The 16,481-nt window shown below is 41.1% G+C and overlaps 1 long non-coding RNA gene across 1 annotated transcript; it reads right to left on the minus strand.

The window, feature by feature from the left end:
- Window positions 1–1,183: 1,183 nt before the first annotated feature.
- Window positions 1,184–15,869, minus strand: LOC308673288. The gene is made up of 3 exons (XR_014027619.1): window positions 15,612–15,869; window positions 15,450–15,529; window positions 1,184–6,122 (listed from the first exon to the last, which is right to left on the minus strand). It is a non-coding gene; the product is annotated as an uncharacterized lncRNA (long non-coding RNA).
- Window positions 15,870–16,481: the final 612 nt, after the last annotated feature.

Below are 16,481 nucleotides of genomic sequence, written 5' to 3' on the forward strand. Positions count from 1 at the left end.
CACACACACACAGACAAGTTAAGGGGTTCAGGACACACCACACAAGTGGGGCTTAATATACACAAACATGCACAAATTAAGTAGGGCTCAATACACACCATACACGAATGAAGTGGGGCTCAGTACACACCACATACACGCACACGCACACACAAATGAAGAGGGGCTCAATATACACCACGTACATACACAAATTAAGTGGGGCTCAATATACATCACATATACAAATTAAGTAGGGCTCAATACCACAGGGCTCAATACACACCCTACACGAAGTGGGGCCCAGTACACACCATGCACACGAATTAAGTGGGGCTCAATATACACTACACACACACACAAATTAGGTAAGGCTCAATACACAACACACACACACACACACACAAGCGAATGCAGTGGAGTTCACAGCACACAGAGGGACTGATTGCAGTGGAACGGGCCTACCCTTCAGGCCAAACATGGGTCAATCAAATTTGGTGGCTGTCCTAGCTTGGAAGCTAAGCTGGGTTATCCCTGGTTAGACCTTGGATGGGGGAACCTTTGGAGATTCCCAGGGCTGAAAGTTTAAGAAGTGGCCCAGGATCCTGCAGCAGCCAAGCCTTTGCATGCTGATGCAAAGCAACTTACCAGGAGGGTCTCGTGGTTAAGCCATCCTAGATGAAGTTTCCACTTCCACCCCATTTACTTATGCATTGGTCCTTTTTATCTCGTTTGCTGTTCACTTTAATGTTTTAATATTTTTAACTTTCTAATTGTCTATATTGTTTTTATGGTTATTGTAAGCCACCAGAGTTGATTTACTGTGAGATTGGAGGCATATAAATGCAATAAAAGTTTCTCAATCTGATTTTGCCCTGGCCTCCTTCCAGCCTTCTTTTTCTCCTCTTCCTTGTCCAGCCCCATTACAGGATATAACCCTGGGAGAGTAACTGGTACATTTTATGGCTTCAGCAAGACTGCATTTGTTATATTATTATCTGGACCGTTCCTCCTGTAGGAGACAGTCCTTTATTTCAGAAAACTGTCCTTTATTTTTCAAAAAGTCACTTTTGTCCTTTATTTTGGTCATTTAAATTGTACCTCAAAAATGGCACAATGCCCGTGAGGCACAGCCTTCCACATTCATGTGAAAATTATGGAAATTGAATTTTTTAAAAATAAACTCACATTTTTAGGACTTTAGATATTTTATTAGAATATGCACTGTAAATTTTTTTATAGATTTTGCTCTTGGATTTTTTCTTTGTAAAGAAAAGTTATAAATCTAAACAGTTTTTTAATCCTTATAAAACCCCTTTCAGATTTGCCTCTTTTTCGGATTTGTCCTTTAATTTTTCCAAGAAAATACGGTCATCAAAAATATAACATACTTTGCTCTTTGGTAGTCCACATGTGCTATGGCCTTCTGTTACATGGTTTTCACCAGCGGCCCCCTTCAAATCTCCTAGAACCCTTAGGGGGTCATATGGCCCTTTTGTTGAGAAAGCTTTTAGGCCCTGGCCAACCAATAATGACTGAAGGCCTACCATTACAAGACTGTCCACTTATTCAGACGTGCAGGATAGCCCCTTTGGAAATGTCCTGGTGTCCGAGGCCAAACATCCTTGCATGGGAACTGAGCTGCCTGTTTCTAAGCCATTCTCCAAAATTGTGGTTGGTCTCCACTCTCTCCTACAGATATTTTTTTCCCCTCTACTGTGTGATTTTATACCTTTGTTGTTGTTTTTTCATTTTAATCCTTATTTTTTAACTTTATAGTCTTATTCCATTTTTAACCCTTTGGTAGTTGCCTTGAATGCTCTTGCTGAGTAGAAAAATGTGATGGAAATAAAATAATTTATTTTGGGTAATATTGTACAGCAAAACCCTAATTTAACAGACCATTTGGGAAAGGGATATTATTCCTGATTGTCCCATTAAGTTGGAGAATGCATTATCCATTGCCTTGTTACTTCGGTACATTTGCATAATGTTAAATTGGAGATGCAAATAGAGTGGAAAGTTCACCCATCACACTGAACTCTAGTAAACTGAGGTCATTATACCTGAGGAAGTTGCAGTGGTTGCGTTTCTGATTTTGAGGATTTATTTTAAAAGCTTCTCTTTAAAAACTGAAACAATCAGAGACATAAGAGACTGTTGGTAACTGGAGGGCTGCAAATCTGTTCAGTAAACAAGGAATGCTTAGTGTTTCCCCTCGAGACAGATATTGTGACCACCAAAGCTGCTTTTACATCTATGATACCTGAAAAAGAACAATATGGGTGATAAAAGTCAGAGTAGAAATTGTTGACCAGACTACTTCTATAAGATGATATCTGGGGGGAAAAACCTAGTACAAAGAGGAGTATTCCCTTAAATATGAGCATAAACTTGGTGACACAGCAAAGAGGAGCAAATAATGAAAATACAATTGTTTAAAACCTACATGACTACTAGCAGTTAAGGACAGAACATTGCAAAAACAAACCTGTTGAATAATAATCATTTTGAGGCATACGTAAAGCATCAGAGGAATGCAAGTATCCAATTAATTCTCTTCTGATGAAAGACAGAAATGTTGTTAGAACTTGGGCATCTCACGGGAAGGAATTTTGTTTGTTCACATCAGTGTAACTCAAGGCTATGTATTATCGGAAAAGCAAAGATTAATCACATTTTTGTAATATTTGAGATATTCCTCACTATATGTTGGACCTGAGATTAATTTCATTTACAGGACATGATGCTGTTTATTTCACCAGGAATATACACTCAATGGTTCATTAGTGAAATAGAGATTTTTTTTTCTATTACTGCCTGTTTGTTGTTGTTTATGTCTGTTTTACATTGTTTATGTGTATCTAGTGATTACATAATGATTATATCTATCTGCTTGTGGAAAATTTATAGTTACCTTTTAGAACATTTTCTTGGATGGTTTTACTCACTGTATTTTCATTGTTCATTTCCTGTGCTATAGTTTGTACTTTGGTGAAAAAAGGTGACAAAAAGTCTTTTCCCTCGCTTATTCCACATTCCAGAAATGGCTTTCTTTCTTTCTTTCTTTCTTTCTTTCTTTCTTTCTTTCTTTCTTTCTTTCTTTCTTTCTTTCTTTCTTTCTTTCTTTCTTTCTCTTTCTTTTTCTTTCTTTCTTTCTTTCTTTCTTTTTCTTTCTTTTTCTCTTTCTTCCTCTCTTTTTTCTTTTTCTTCTCTTTTTTCTTTCTTTCCTTTTCCTCCCTCCCTCTCCTCCCTCTCTTTCTTTCTTTCCTTCCTTCCTTCCCTCCCTCCCTCCCTCCTTTTTCTTTCTTTCCTTCCTTCCTCCCTTCTTGCTTTCTTGTTTTCTGGCTTTCTTTGCTTTCCTTCCTTCTTCGCCATTCTTCCTTTCCATTCAGTACACAGTGTAGCTTAATAGTATAAACAAATTGCATACAGATAAGCACTAATTGTAAAACAAATTAGCCCTATTAGTGAAACAACTATCATTTTACAGATAGTAAAATCTGGCTCTGCTTAAAAGAACAGGGTCACATGTACGTAAGGGGGAAAAATTGTAAACATTAGCAAGATGACCAGGGAATTATGTGTGGTTATCGACTGTAAAAGTCTACTAGCATAAAATGGGCGATGCAATGAAAGAATTTACAATTTCCCCCCCCCCCCGAAATGGAATGCCTTCATAGTTCTGAGACCATCGAAGAGAAGGCATTGCATTGTGCCAAAGAGAATGCCTCCTCTTTAGAGATTGTGCAGCTGCTCTGTGTTCACCTTCCGACAGTCATTTTCATTTGAATTGATGGGGAAATGTTGGTTGGGATCGCACCATTTTTGACTCTCCTCTTCAGCTTACATTCAACGCACTGCAGGATTTGCCTAATGATTTAGAGGAGTTTATGCAGCTTGGATCTGGCTTAGCTCTTTAAGCATCCAGTATTACGCATGGCTGCCTGACATCCACATGACAGGTCTCCCCTCATAGTCCAGCTTTGAACACGGATCTTGTGCTTCGGAGAGTGAAAGGGCAGGGGTGTGGGTGATGCTCTCCTTCCACGCAAGTGAAAGTGACGTTCCAAAAAGCCGATGCATCTCTGCAGATGGCAGGAAAACGTTAACGCCCAAAGGAGCTTATCGCAAGATACTTCTCGGATTCTTAAGGGAATTTCAGCCACGGTCCCTTTCCTGGCTTTAGTTATTTATTTTTATTTGAACTAATAAGCCTACGTGTGCTGTTTATTCTATCTTTGTGCCACTCTTTGAGCAGAACGGGGGGGGGGGAATGATACAGGAGATTCAGCTAAAGACTCTTCCATATTGTCCTTTTTTGCAGAAGGACAGTTTGCTTCTATTACGTAGCTTTCTAACAGCGGCATTGAAGGACTTCCTGCAGCAACATAAACCCTGCTTCTTGAGGGAGCATAGTCTTATCCAGAGGTCACTCTTTTGACAGTTAAGTGATGAGAGACCTTAACATTATCTAAATTCCAATTCTAGTCCATACTTGCTGTGTCTCTACGTAGTATAGATTGTACCAGTATTTTAAGCATGCTTAGAAGGAAGCTCTATTAAATTCAGCGAGATTTGCCCCATTAAAAAAAATCGTGTAAGATTGCAATCAAAGTTTTTTTTAAAGGTCCACAGTCATCCGTGAATGAAACACCAAGGATGTGGTGTACTATTTGAGAGCAGAGGAATGCTGTTTTGCCACTTGCATACCCTTTTTATTTTGCATTTCCCAATCAGCCTACTTTCTTTGGCCCAATACGAAAGATGTACATTCCTGAATTGTTTAGACGTTGCAAAATCATTCACACAATTGTCGTAACTTCCCATAATTCAATTGTAACCATTTTCAATTTCTTATTTTAACGTTTCGTTTAAAATGTCTCAAATACATCTCAGAGAGTTATTTTTTTTGTCTCCGGATGCATTTAATATGTCATCTGTTGCAGAAGCAGATCACCCAAAGTTATTACAACATTGCAGTGATAACGGCTGCAGTTGTAATGTGGTTGCACTGGCAAAGTGGAATGGATGGGCTCCAAACGATTCAATATTAGCAACACTCTGAAAATGTACAGTGCATTTGCTACTAAATTAGCACAGCATCCTGACAGTTCCTGGAAACCCCCCCTTTTTAAGGATAATGTTGGTTTTACTTTATCTTCTCTTGTTACCACAAGGTGATTAGGGTTTACTGTATTCAGGTTCTTGAACTCAGAATTTTTGCTGAAGGCAGTGTGGAAAAAAACATTCCCAGGAAACATTTGTTTACTTGCTCTTTCTTTTTTAGTCCCTTGACTTGTTTTGACAGTCGTCATGACAAAGCGTTTTTTACCTATAGGAAAATAACTGCTTGATTAGCATTTCCTGTTTACAAACCCAGGGTTTACACAGTCTGTACATTCGCTGAGCTATTCTGTAATTTGGAATATGTAAGTAGGATTCAACCAATGGACTTGTACAAATATCCATCCATTTCTTATTGGTACACTTTATGTAATTAAGGCAAGTATTGGAACAGGTTTTCCTTTTTTCCAAACAGGAGCTGCCAAAATGAACAGGATTTAGGACACGCGTGGAAAGAACAGCTTCATGCAAATTCCAATTTTCTCCATCTCTGTAACAAAAGTGGTGATCTAATGTAAAACTGTGTTTTTCTGGGCATGGAATAACTTCCATTGAAAGTGAAGCCACCTCCAATAATTATAGACCAATTTGAGTGCCTAAATCCATGTTCTGGAAATCATAGACAATAGCAAGAGAAGTGAAAGAATCTACCTGGCCTTGCTCCTCATACAATTAGAATAAAACTTAAATAAAATGGCCTCTATTGACATATATACAAGTGGCCGTGGTTTAGTGACTGCAGTGATGCAGCGATGAAAAAGTAATTTGCAACCCAGCTTCCCATTTGTGATCTTCTCTGTTCTGTGAAACAGGAAAGCTGAATTCAGATGATAAGCAGTTGCCATTTCACTTAGCCACCGCTTCACTTAACGATCAAGTTGCTGGTCCCAATTGTGGTTGTTAAACAAGTATCTGTACTGCAGTGTTTTTATAGGACACCGATCAGGACAGTCAGCTCTAGAAGTAAACAAAACAGGAATAGCACATTCCCAATCCAATGAATTCACACTTGTATTCTGGAAATGAAACAGAAAAAAATGGAGTCACAATTAGCATCCCCAAACATACTATTGCACTAGAATAAGATATACTCAGTCAGTGACATAATAATTCCCATCAATATCCAAAGGCAGCCATTCCGTTTCATGAGCGTACAGGTGTATTCACCAACAATGGTTGCTGAAGAAGTCCATGGAAAGTTACAGTGAGTAATAGATTAAACACTAAGAAGAGGTGTTCTCATAATTGGCAATTTTAATGCAAAAGTTGGAGAGCCCTCTATGGAAAACATTAGAAAATTTGAACTAGGAACCCCCAGTGGTGCAGGACAATGATCAATAGACTTCTGTATAGAAAGTAAGCTGTGTTGACACCCTGTCAGCTACACAAAAAGATGGTCCTACAGCTGTATAAATTTCACCTTCTGTAGCAACAATGGAAAAACTCTAGGCTGAATTGCACAGCTGTCAAAGACCGATTCAGTCCGTTGGTTCTTAATCACAGAAATAGACTGAAAAAGCCTCAAAAAGACTCAATCCCAATTAGGTGCAACCTAGAATCCGTTCCCAGAAGTATGCAAAATTGAGAAATAAAGTCCTGTACCTAGTGGACAGCAGCCCAAGGAATTGTGGGAAGACGTTAAATGATTGTAAAAGGGGAAGAACCAGACTAGAACAGAACAGAATAGAATATGTATTGATTTAGTCTTTTGGCCCTATCCAAAGTATAAAACTGGAAGCCAGCAAATATACAGTACAACGGAGCCGGAAGGCAACAACAACACAGGGCATCAAACAAGGCCATGAAAATAGCTAAGAGGCAAAAAGAAACCGGCAAAAGCCAGGATGATCCAGGGAAAATTAAAGAACTTAATCCAGCAACAGCTGAAAAGAGATAAAGAGTTATATCTGAATTCCGAGTGAAGACAAATAGAAAATAACAGACCAGAAAGGATAAGGTGTCTATTTAGGAAAACCAGAGAAATCATGGGAATGTTCCAACTTTGTGTCAATGTCATATGGAACAAGCATGGATGCAACCAAATGGGAAATAAGATGAAAGGAATAGAGAGAAAACTTGTCCTAGAAGACCAATCCCAAAAACATTGTATTAAAAGACAAAACTATGAGAATGAGCAATTAAAAAAAACAAACCCTTTCCCCTGAAGTAAGAATCAAAGGGGCCAGGTTTCTCATTTAGTTTTCTCCCTGTTATGTTAGATACGTTTGTTTGACCCCCTCCTTCCTTATATTTGATAGCAGCCCTTTGTCATGGGATTGTAGGTGTCGGATAAACACGAGGGAAACTTTATGGATACCTGAAACGTAAACCACAGGATTTCCTTCCTAGATCAATGAACCAAAGATAAAGTTGCTAATTTAGAACAGTTAAAATGAACAAACCCGAATGAAATCCTAATCCCGCTGCCTCTCTCTGTCAACACAAACTCTGTTTATTGTGGGCCATTTCCCGAAGAGCACCACATGTTGTTTGCCTGCGCACAAAGGGCACACAATGACTGTGCATTGAAAGTCCGGCATGTGCCAAATGTTCATGAAAGAGAAATCCACCAGATGCTCTGAAGCTGTTTACACATTTCAGATTCTTAACAATTACTCTGTGACTACTCCTCGTAGTCCTGGGCAGAGCTCACCTACATATAGTAACTTCGGGAGTGGCTCAGATAAACAGTTGATGCTTAAAAGGCCCTCTGAGTCATCACTCTCCATTCTACATTGCAGAAATGAACACGCTCCGTTGGCCCACCGCCAGCCTCAGCGTACTCTCGCCCGTGTGGCCAGCAGGAAGTTTTGTTTTGTAAGCTGCTACAGAGGGGGATGGGCGTTCCGTCCCCGCGCACATGCTACTAAGATAAACAGCCCTGCAGAGTTTCTCTTTGTCCGTGTATATTGACTTTGGTGAAGTTTGTACTAGGACAGGGTGTCCAGGGTAAGGGTAACACGGAAGGGCTCTGGACAGCCAGCTGAAGATGGAATTCTCAATCAGTTCAATTCTCAATCAGAACAGAGCTGGGAGGGAACTTAGAGGTCTTCTAGTCCAACCAACTGCTCATGCAGGAGACCCTACACCATTTTAGACAAATGATAACTCAGTCTCTTCTTCAAAACCTCCAGTGATGGAGCACCCACAACTTCTGAAGGCAAAGCCGTTCCACTGGTTAATTGTTCTCAGTGCTAGGACGTTTCTCCTTCATTCCATCACATGAGGTTTCTCCTTAAGGTCATCGTCTATCGTATGAAGGATTAGCAACTACAGTACTGTAACAAGAAGAATGTGGGTACGTTGTACAGACACAGTAGCCAAAGCCAGTGGGTTGTTGCACTTATGGAGGGGACTGACTTGGCCTTAGCAAAGCTCTTCAGTTTGAAACTGGTCATTCAAACATTTCTCTTAGAAGTCAGAAAACAGTTGTTCATGCCAATAGAAGGGATTATGTATAGCTCAGGGTTAAACTGTGGAAAATTTCGTGCTCTCTGAGCTTGGTGGTTATCTTTAAGAGGTTTCTTTACCCATCTAGGCAAGTCCCTTCTAGCAATGATGATATTACCTAGTTGGGTTCATGAAATATCTACAAGAAAACAGCCAAGTTCATAGAGCACCAAGGACTCCACCTGGGTGCTAATTTAAAATTGCTGAGAGATTTGCAGTACTGGTTATTGGCATCCCTGATGCTTTTGATCGGATTGGTGGTAAGTTGAAATGTTTGCAAGCATTTCATCTGTTAAGAAACATTTCCTGCAGTAGAACAGACCCCTGAAATCCAATTCGGTGAGTCCACATGAATGCCTAATGGGTTGAGTAGGGCAGAACCGGCACAGGCTTTAGGTACCAAACCTGGAAACTCTTCAATCTTTTCTGTGGAAGCTCATTGTTTGACAGATGTTTAGTGCTTTCTCCACTTCCTTCTGATTAAAGATTCTTTGGAAGAATAATCAATTCTGTCTTCTGATGGAAATTTACACCAAGACTACCCACATTCTAGTACAACAAGCCTCTCCTCCATACAAACGTACAGCCAGTATAACCAACCATATAACCGTGTTAAGGCCCCATCACCCAGTTGACTATGGAAAAAGCTTGAGCTATTGATATGATCATGACTAAATAGCCTGAATAGCGTAGAGTTTATTCAGTTCAGTTCAAAACTGAAGAAGCTTCTTGGATGAGAAGCGAAACATTTTTAAGGAAGAAACCAAGAAAGTCCAGTTGCCTTTTGGCAAAACATCTTTGGGATAAGCAGTTAAAACAAACCGTAAGTATTCAGGCTATTTAGTCATGATCGTATCAATAGCTCAGGCTTTTTCCGTGCTCAACCGGGTGATGGGTCCTTAATATGGTTGGTTATAATGGCTGTAAGTTTGTATGGAAGAGAGGCTTGTTGTACTCCTGCTTTAAATTTTAGTAGTCTTGGTGTAAATTTTCACCAGAAGAGAGAATTGATTGTCTTCCCAAAGAATCTTTAATCTGAGGGAAGTGGAGAAAACACTAAACATCTGTCAAACAATGAGCTTCCACAGAAAAGATTGAAGAGTTTCCAGGTTTGCTACCTAAAGCCTGTGCCGGATCTGCCATGAGACATGAGACATTTTCATTTTCTGCCCTCTGAGGATCTAGAAGCCACCTGTTACCAGTTGAGGCGGTCATGAGATTGTCTTTCCCATCTAAAATTAAATGGGTTATGACCAGAAAAGGTTTTTTTTTCTCAACCCTAGCACGCCATTCATGGAATCCCTTCCGCCTGGCACAAACTGGAACTCATTCAGGCAGATGCATTTTTATACGCCCAACCCACCCCGTGCCAAGCAGGACAGGATGTTCTATGAACTTACTTCAAGTATTTGATGAATTGATATCCCAGTTCTGTTTGCTTAACTTTTTTAAACCGAATTTCTGCATTGTTTCTGCAACACTCTTGTGTTTTAGCTCAGGAGTCAAAGTAACTCTTTGGGGGCCAATGTCTTAGTTTTGAAGGCTGAAGTGAGGGACGGTCAGCAAGACCATAATGCAAAATGTGGAGGAAGACCCAAGTTTTACATAAGCCACGCTAGGATTTCCTCTTGTTCTATATTTCTTCCAAAATGGATTTTTTTCTCCTGATTTTTATTCTTTATCCATTTTAAAAATCATTTTTAAAACTTCTCTATAAATTACACTTTGGAAATTCAGCTAGGGCAGGGGTGTCAAACTCAATTTCATTGAGGGCTGCATTAGCATTGCGGTTGCCCTCAGGGGGCCGGGTGGGTGTGGCCTGGGTGGGCGTGGCCTACTGGGTGGGCGTGGCTAGAGTGCATATGGCCTACTGGGTGGGTGTGGCCAGCTCTACATCGTTCGCATCAAGGGTGCCTATGGGAGCCTGGGCAGGAGTGGGACAGATCTGAGGGTCTCTGGCAGGAGGAGGGTCTCTGGGCCAGGGCCAAGGCAGTGGGGGCCGTTCCCTCACTGTTTCCAGGATGGCTTCGCGGGCCACATGAAACTACTTCGCGGGCCGGATCCGGCCCCCGGGCCTTGTGTTTGACATGTCTGAGCTAGGGTAATAATCCAAAACATATCTTTCCTGATAAATGTAACTTTATCAGCAGCAGGCAAATCTGGAATTCTATCTACTTTTTATTTATCGTTTTCAGAAACACATGCAAACTTGTCCTAGTCCCAAGGCTGGATTTATCTTCTCTCCAGCATCTTCCTTACTCGTTCCTTTCTTATTCCTAAGTTACCTCTTTTGCACAAAAGACATTATAAGCTATCCTGTGCTTTTATAAGATTTTTAAGGCTTATTATGCCCCTTATAATGGGAAGGGGAAACTTGACATCTTGCCTTAACACAAATACACATTGTGCTTTCACAGTTTCAACTAATTTCGTAGCAAACTTTTTAAAAAGTTTTTTAAAAGTGAACTGTTAAAAGCAGTAAAATATTGGGGGAAGAAAAAATTTTTTTTTTAGTTCACTGAAAGAACAGGGGGAACTGTGCATCATCCAATATTTACAGTAGCTGCAGCTTGAGATTCTGTTGTCAGGGACAACATTTGTTTACTCTTGTTAATCATTTATTATCAAGATTTACTTTCCGCCTAATTTTTAACAAAAATGTAGATGAATAATGATTACAGTAATCAAATGATTAGATTCACCATATTTTATACTTAAAATAGGCCTCTTACAGCCAGTTGAAATAATTCAAGTTCAGGTACCATTTTTTTTTCTTATTGTAAATGTGACTGTGCTGGACAGAACCCACAATAATTATATTTACATTTAATGTTTTGTTTTTTTTAAAAAAATGATTATGTTGGAAAAACAGGTCCTAAATTACATATATGCAGTTCTTTCATTATTGGGCAATTCCATTGTGTAATCATAAACAAAACAATTGCTTGTATTGTTCTTGGTTGAGATATGAATAAATTAGCTACTCTTCTCAAGCAGTGGGATTTATATGATGAACATGGTGTTCAGGATTACAGATTTTGCTTCCAGTGTTGCATTATTAGTGAAGCATTATCTAACAGCCAGATCTGAAAAATTAAAAACATTTTAGCAGCAGGATTTAATGTGGAAATAATGGGAAAAGTCATACTGCCACATCAATTTCTGTTTTGTACTCTTCTCAACATAATAAATCAAATTTGGAAAGACAAAGAAATGTTGCCTAGACTCTTATTTTCAAACCTCTGGAATTCTTACTTCAACATGTCTCAAAGACACCACGTTCGAGACAGCCAAATAAAAGGTTGTATTAAACCAGTGGTCTTCAAACTTGGCCCTTTTATGACTTGTGGACTTCAACTCCCAGAATTCCTCAGCCAGTGCGTCTGGCTGAGGAATTCCAGGAGTTGAAGTCCACAAGTCATAAAACGGCCATGTTTGAAGACCCCTGTACTAGACCTTTTGCAGTCACGTATAACATGGTGGCTTTCTTTGTATATCATGCTGTGTTGCGTTCCCCTAGCCCATAACAATTTTAAGTGAATGAGCCCTTTCTGACAATGACTTCACTTGTTGGATTGAATGCCTGCTTAATGCACACCTTAGTGGTGCTGCTATGGTGCAGATCTCCCTGCCATTTTGGAAATAAACGATTGCAATTTTATTTCCCTTGCTCAGGAAATATCCCAAAAGTGCTTTTTCAGGAGGCAACTGGACGTCCTTGTTTCTTTTCGCTTCTTGGAGGAGAAGCGAAAACTCTTCAAAGAAAAACAAGGATGTCCAGTTGCCTCCTGAAAAAGCACCTTTGGGAGAAACATGACCTGGATGACTGAGAACCTCCATAGACATTTGCTCACGTTTTCACTTGCTGCACCCTTGTCATGAAAAGATGGGGACTGTGATTGCATGAGGGAAGCCCCCCTCTGAAAAAAAAGTTTGCTTTTCTTACATTGGGCGGTTACAATCACAATGTCACCTTTTTTTTTAATCTCCATGGACAGAAAGTGCCAGGTCTATTTGGTTCCTTTGAGTACCTATTACTTGAAAAATATTACATATGAGTAGACTTATATAGGTAGACCTTGACTTGTGACCACGACTGAGCCCAAAGTTTCAGCTGTTAAGAGAGATATTTGTATCTGAGTTTTGCCCCATTTTGCAACCTTTCTTGCCACTATTGTTAACTGAATCACTGCAGTTGTTAAGTTAGCAACCTGGTGGTTAAGTGAATCTGGCTTCTCCATTGGCTTTGCTTGTCAGAAGGTCACAAGAGGTGATCACGTGACCCCCCCCACACACACACACTGGGCACTGCAACCATCATAAATATGAACCAGTCTCTACGCATCTGAATTTTGATCATGGGGCTGCTGCAACGGTTATAACTGTGAAAACGGTCCTAAGTCACATTTTTTGAAGCCTTTGTAACTTTGAACAGTCGCCAAATGAAATCTACCGTCTGTCAGCCACTACCTTGGAAGATGCAGAACATCTAGAGAAGATCTTCAGCCACCTTTACAACTGCTGACGTGAAACTGGGTCCAAAGGAATTTTGGAAAAAAACAAAGCAATCTCACAGCATCTCTTTTTTTGTTTTGTTTTTTTACCTTTCTTCTGAGTCACTGGCCATCAGAGCAACAGGTTAGTCCACAAAAAAACCTTTGAAAGAGACCGCCAGGTTTTTAAAGCAAGACATACCCTTGACCCATGTGTCAAACTGACCTTGCTTGCACAGCCTCACATCAAAGTAAAGCTGAACGACTGCAAACTTTGAAAAACAAGAATCTGGAGTCAACAAAGAAAAAAATTAGATTTTTTTTTGGAGGAAAGGAGTGTTTTATCTTTTTCTTTTTTAAAAGATCTTTTTACATCTTTTACATCGAAAGTTTATTTTGAAGGCATATTCCACTTCAACCGAACAATCTTTTTGCAACTAAAGGTAAGTTCCATGGGTTTCGTGAGATTTATCCCAATTAACCTTTAACTGGATCCAGGTTAAGATGACATTAAAAAGAACGTTGGAAAAATATTTAGATGTGAGACTGCAGAGATCTTAACAACTGTGGCAAGAAAGGTCCTAAAATGTCCCGCTCAGCAACAAAAATGTGGGGCTCAACTGCGGTCGTCAAAGCCGACGCGTACTTGTAGCTTGATTCCTGGCACAGTTTCTCCAGATGCTCACAAGAGATCACAAGAGACCAACAAAACATTTTGCAGCTATGACCATTGTCTATCTGCCCCTCAGCAACTAAAATTTGTTGGCTACCACTGAATCTTGCTTTCCACTCAGCTATTAGCTGTCCACACTACACGGCTCTCTTTCGTGGCTTCAGCCTAATTCCCTTTTAAAACCATCTAAACTAATTGTAACTGTGAACCTCGTCAACAAACTCCACCTTACACAAGGAAGGAACTTCCTGTTTTCAGATCCAAATTGACCAGCAATTCATTTCATTGAGTTATTTATTCCCTCTGGGAACCTCTTTCCCACACTTTCTCACCTTCCGAGCAAAGAGAACATTTTTGCCAATTTTCTCTTCCTGCCTTACCTTTCGGAAAGGCCCTTTGACTTATATAAAAAAAAGCAAGACAAAACAAAAAAACCACCATTTTTTCCCCAGAAAGATGCTCACGATCATTTCCATTCTTTTCTTTTAGCCTTCTAGTAGCACCACTGTACTAAAGCCAGTTTCCCTGTTTCATCATAATAATCGTCTTTATTGATTAGCCCGTGGGCCCTATCAAGGTGCAGAGTTCCAAACACACGTTACGCTAAAATGCAGTTAAAAACAGTTTAGAATGGAATTAGTTAAAATATGTTTCAGGAAAACAGTACTCTGGGGGAAAGCATTAGGTAGAGGCCCGTGGTGGCGAACCTATGGCACGCGTGCCACAGGCGGCACACAGAGCCCTCTCTGTGGGCACGCGCACCGTCGCCCCAGTCCTAGGTCTTCAGGTGGGTTTTATAAAACCTTTCCTCTTTAGGCCTCCGCTGCCGTGTGCAAAAAAAAAAAAGGTTCAATCAATCAATTAATTTCAACTTCTCGCGGGGAAAAAAAAAAGATCTGGCAAAGTTGGAATTGATTGATTGAACGTTTTAGTCCCACCCAGTCTGCCGTTACCACTGCAGCCACACCCACCCAATGGGCCACGCCCAGCTAATTGGCCACACCCAGCTAATGGGTCATGCCCACCCGGCACCCAATGATACATAAGTGGGTTTTGGGCTGCAGTTTGGGCACTCGGTCTCTAAAAGGTTTGCCATCACTGGTGTATAGGCTATGCAAAGCATTCGAAAGAGGCGCTCTGCAAAAGCATGTTTGCGCTGACAAAGCATTTCTCTTCAACCTATTAAAGCAAGACACGTTCTTGGCCAGGGTGGCGCGGCTACTTTGAGCGCTGTCCCCAGGTGTCCCCATCTGTTTGCACATCTGCATGCCCTTCCCTCGGCTGGGGGGGAGGGGCTGTCTAGGCAGACATCTGGGGACTGAGCGAGAGACAGGGAGAGACACGTCATTTCTGCTTTTCCAAAGCACCTTTGCCGAGTTCCTTGCTCAGCCTTAGATATTAGCAAGGTTAATATAGTCCTGTGATTTTAATTCAAGGAACAAATCAGGGTTTAATTGGGGGGGGGGAATTGGCACTGCTCACGAACACAGCCGGGAAAGCTGTCTCCGGAGATTCTCAGTCATCCAGGTCATGGCTGTCGCAACGATGCTTTTCCGAAAGGCAACTTGGACTTTCCCGGCGTTTTTTTCCTCGAAAATGTTTCGCTTCTGAATTGGAGAAGCTTCTTGGATGAGAAGCGAAACATTTTAAGGGGGGGAAAAAGAAAGTCCAGTTGCCTTTTGGAAAAGCACCTTTGGGATTGCCAAGGAAGCTATGGAAAAGCATACCGTTTTACCCACTCCTTTGACTGCCTGCTTGCCTGCTTCCTTCCCTCCCTCCTGATTTGCAGTGGAAAGCTTCATTTGGTCTGGAAATACAGAGAGTCCACGGATTAACACCATTTCTTTAGGAATCATTCAAAGTTACGATGACGCTAAAAATTTTTTTACCTTCAACCAGTCTTTGCACATAGGGACGCGGTGGCTCAGTGGGTTAAGACACTGAGCTTGTCGATCAGAAGGTCGGCAGTTTGGCGGGTCGAATCCCGAGTGCCGCGTAGCAGAGTGAGCGCCTGCTACTCGTCCCAGCTTCTGCCAACCTAGCAGTTCGAAAGCATGTAAAAATGCAAGTAGAAAAATAGGGACCACTCCAGTGGGAAGGTAACAGCGTTCCGTGCGCCTTTGGCGTCCAGTCATGCCGGCCACATGACCACGGAGACGTCCTTGGACAAGCGCTGGCTCTTCGGCTTTGAAACGGAGATGAGCACCGGCCCCTAGAGTCGGAAACGACTAGCACGCATGTGCGGGGGAACCTTTACCTTTACCTTTAGTCTTTGCACTTACTACTGTCACAGTATCCCCACAGTCATGTGATCAAATATCATCATCATCATCATCATCATCATCATCACCGCAACAAGAACAACAGAAGTTGGAAGGGACCTTGAAGGTCTTCTAGTCCAACCCCCTGCTCAGGCAGGAAACCTTGTACCATTTCAGACAATTGGCTGTCCAATCCCTTCTTAAAAACGTCCAGTGTTGGAGCGTTCACAACTTCTGAAGGCAAATTGTTCCACTGATTGTTACAACGGTCAGGAAATTCCTCCTTAGTTCCAGGTTGCTTCTCTCTCTGATTAGTTTCCATCCGTTGCTTCTTGTCCTGCCTTCGGGTGCTTTGGAAAATAAGTTGACTCCCTCTTTGGGGCAGCCCCTGTGTTTTGTAACTGGCATGTATTTATGATGGTTGCAGTGTCCTGGGGGGGGGGCGTGTCACACGGTTGCCATTTGTGACCTTCCCAGTCAACGTCCGCAAGGAAAGTC

This window comes from Vipera berus, assembly GCF_964194415.1.
Source record: "Vipera berus genome assembly, chromosome: 11".
NCBI lineage: Eukaryota > Metazoa > Chordata > Lepidosauria > Squamata > Viperidae > Vipera > Vipera berus.